Source organism: Pteropus alecto, unplaced genomic scaffold (assembly GCF_000325575.1).
Source record: "Pteropus alecto unplaced genomic scaffold, ASM32557v1 scaffold20, whole genome shotgun sequence".
Classification (NCBI taxonomy): domain Eukaryota; kingdom Metazoa; phylum Chordata; class Mammalia; order Chiroptera; family Pteropodidae; genus Pteropus; species Pteropus alecto.
This window is the reverse complement of record NW_006436298.1, coordinates 41,490,227-41,494,324: the sequence shown is the minus strand read 5'-3', so window position 1 is coordinate 41,494,324 and position 4,098 is coordinate 41,490,227. Positions and strand designations below refer to the sequence as shown.

At 36.1% G+C, this 4,098-nt stretch overlaps 1 pseudogene; it reads left to right on the top strand.

The window, feature by feature from the left end:
* Positions 1-480: 480 nt before the first annotated feature.
* Positions 481-599, top strand: LOC112480750 (annotated as a pseudogene).
* Positions 600-4,098: the final 3,499 nt, after the last annotated feature.

Here is a 4,098-nt window from a genome sequence, read left to right as displayed (position 1 = left end):
GATCGACTTTCTCCAAATTGTGACTTGGCATTTATTTTAGTATAGATTACCCATATACTCATACACATAAATAATGTCTCTACTGGCTTTGATATAGAAGTTGAAACAGAACATTGAGCCAGATTTACTAACTTTTGGTGGGTAGATTTTCTTTACTGAATATTGTTTTTACTAATCAAAAACTATATTCCTTTAAGGAAAGTGATTATAATATCCAGGGTATCAAATTTCTCATAAATTGATATTTTAGAATCCTTTTTTTCATGATGAAAACATTCAGATTTGATATAGTTAATCAAAGGAAGATTTTTTTAGGATTGGTCAAGCTTAAGTCTTTTAGGGCATGAAACAGTGAATTATAAAGAAGAAACCAGTTCTTCAGATATTTGAGGGCTCATGTTTATACTTTCAGTTCTTCTGAAATATAGTTATTAACATATAGATTTTCTATGATGTGACTGTAGCTTACATGAAAAAGTTGTCTACAACCATGCTACCCTGAACAAGCCCGATCCTGTCTGATCTTGGAAGCTAAGCAGGCTCGGGCCTGGTTAGTACTTAGATGGGAGACCACCTAGGAAGACCAGGTGCTGTAGGCATAAAAAATAAAAAATAAGGAATTGTAAGCTGACAAGGTCCTTGCAATCTGTGAGATCAAGCAAAGTTCGCCTCACCTAAAAAAAAAAAAGAAAAGAAAAGAAAAGGAAAAGTCATATGTACTCTTGTTTTCTAACTCAAGGAGTTCTGATGCTAGATTAAATAAAATTTAATTTAGATGATGAAGTTGAAAGTAAGAAGAAGACAATCTTGTCTGAATACTGTCTTCAAAAGGGAACTCTTCTGTACATCTGTATGGAATATGTATTTGGGAGTCATTAGTACAAGTTTACCACAAATACCACACAAATAACTGGGGACCCAGACAAAGGGATTTGTGGTTAGGGCAGGACTTAGAGCTCTAGAGAACTTTGTCAGGGAAGGAGAAGACAATACCTCAGATAAAGTGACCTGGCTTGGGTGGCTGGGTCCCACATAAGAAGGCAAGTGTCCTCTTACTTAAGTGTCCTCTGCATATGAAGTCAAAACAATATGAGCAGTCTAGCTGAGATATAGCACTGAACCTCACAGTTATTAACCTAGAGCTCTTTAAATTCCATCTGCTTTTACAATAGTACTGGATCCAGAGATTGGAACAAGATCAAACACACAGGTGAGCACAGTGGTGCCAGTTTTAAAGACTAAGGGGGTGACAGAGCATGAAGTCAAGCAGATCCCAGAGAAGACGAGAGTATCTGGGGAGAGCACGATGGATTGATTGAGAGGTTTGGCTCAGAAGTACTAATTGCCCCAAACAGTGGTAAATGCTACTTGGAGCTTCTGTAAGGAGAGTTCAAGTTAACTTGTTTTGAGCAAAAGATCTAGTGTCTGTAGAAATGCAGTGTTGTTATTTAATTCTATAGACAGGATGCATTTGTCCACTATCTTCTTAAAATAAGTGTCATTATCATGCTATGGAACCACTTTGTCACAAGCATTTTCTCCCACTCTCTAAACTTGTGCCATATGCTGCTAACTAAATAGTGGCATAGATGCTAACTTGCACCTTACTAGGTATCAAACAACACATGTATTTGTAGTCAGTACATTGGACTGGTTCTGAATTCATGATCATCACTTACCAGGTAGGCAGGACAAAGGACATACTTCTCTTCCATTATGTCCTGTTCCACCAGGCTAGCTCTCTGATGATTTCAAAATTATGATTTCTTCACTCCAATACACTATTTCCCTTACTTTCCACCCTCACTTTTAAATTCTAATGACATGGGCTTAAGAGGTTGGTTAATCTTTATCTTCAATTCTTTTCACATCTATCACCTAATCCATTAATTTCTATTCATTCACTTATTAGGTCTGTTTAATTTGCCCTTTGCTGCATTCCAACTGACTATACTCTGATAACTTGCCATATTGCACTTAGATTTTTATAGTGGTCTAGCATATCCTGCTGTTGGCAGTATCTCTCTTCCTGAAACCACTTTTATTTCCTACTTAAGGTCCACAATTCTTATGGGTTCATGGTGTTGTGTCTTCTATTCTAAATCTCTCACCAGTGAACCCCACTGCCTCGCTTTTCTTGTTTCCATGCTTCCTCCATCCTGACCCCTGCGTCCAGATAAAACCTTGTCTGACCCATGGCCTGTGATGGTCTTTCCTCTGCTCTACCATCCCAATCCTACCTGTCAAAGGCAAAGCCTGACCCAGCTCTCATATTTGTGAAGAAGTTTTTCGAGTTGAACTCTAGTCCACATGATTTTCTCCTATACAAAGTTTCTATTTTATCATAAATAATCAGCATTGTCACAGAGTTTCTCCAGTTTGAAAGAAAAAAGCATTTTCATATACAATCTGTGCTACTATTTAGTATAATCTCTTACACTATTATCCATTAAGTCTATTGTCTTAGCTAGTGGTCAAGTTTTTTAAAAAAATAATTTTAATTGGAGAAACTTCTCTTTCTATATTTTGAGATAAACTAGTGGTTAGTGAAAGACTAAGCACAAATTAGATTTTTATTTAAAGTTTCAAGGAAAATATATTCTTTAGCTGGAGACAAGAGATTCAATTAGTGACAGAAATGAGAATAGAACAGTCTTATATAAAGACAGGAATAAATTGAGCTAAATGATTATACTTCGATCAAATTACTAAACCTCACAAAAAATATAAACTATTAAATCAATAGTGACAAAATACATCATGTATCCTCTATCTCATGGATTAGAAAATGATTCAATTGGATTACTTTGTTTTGTTTCCAGAACATATGACAAGTAATAATTTTATATTTATGAGAGATAGTCAGTTCTGGACTTTTTGATTTATGTGGTCATATGCTTGTAAAAATATGTTTATTGCTTGGTTAAAAAATATTGAAGAAGTTTTTATTCAAAGAAGGGTTTCTCTTATTAATACATTAGCATACAAACATAAGCAACCATTTTATCATCTTATAAAAACAGCCTTATGAAAATAAAAAAGTTGTTTCTAAAAAAAATATGTTAGACTTTTACATGTTGCAAGAAATAAAACACTATTAGCTATCTTGTTTAGTGGGGTTTTCTGAGAGAGATGGGTACAGAAACAACAGAGGCAAGGAACTGTTTCCACGAAGACAGGTAGGCCCCAAGGAAAAGCAGGATATTGTGCAGGGTACGATTACACCTACAGTGGCACTGTTATGGTGCCTTTGCAACTTTGTTTCTGCCAGTCACTACCAACCAACCTTATGAATTCTGCTTACTTATCATTTTTGTTGCTGTATTGTCTCTATTGCCTCTTGGCTTCTGTTTACTACATTTTCTCCGTGTCTCTCCACTGTTATCCATCTTGATGTATGTTGACTCTTTTGGAAGTTCTGTTGAAATTTCCTAAAAAATATCTGAAGGACTCTATGTTTTATCACCCATTTCTTGTGCTAAGGCTCTCCATAGCCTGCTGTGGTTTGGACACCAATCCTTGGTCCAATTAGGTATGTTCAGAGTAAGAGGTGTCATGTTATTCAAAGCAGGTCCTTGCCAGGTTGCATTATATTGATAAATTTGTTTTAGGCTAGAGTTGGCTTTGCAAGACCAGGAACTTCATTTAATCAGGGTCCCAGAATAGATAGATGTGGCGATGCTGCAACTCATGCTGAGAAACTCATAAAACTAATTAAAAAGCCAGAATATCATGTTATTTATTAAAGTGAGAAATATAGCTGCTATGCAAATTAGATATTTGTGAGTGCCTGGCCAATTCATTTTTTCTCCCTATAGGTGGAGCTGAACCATGGGCAGATTAGCCAGACAGCTGGCCAGAGTGAAAACTGTGAGGCTGTCTAACCAGCTCTGGATTTCTGCACATGACTCTTCACATAACTGGCCAACTGGAGTTGGGTCCACTTCTGATTGAATAGGTTAGTACTTGGTAGAGATTAATTCAATGCAAAAGTTCTCTATTATACCTTTTGGTGGAAATAAAAATCAGTCCTTGTCAGCACCAACCTATTTCTTTTGAATTCTTATCCAAGGTAAGCAACTATGCTGTATTTTGATT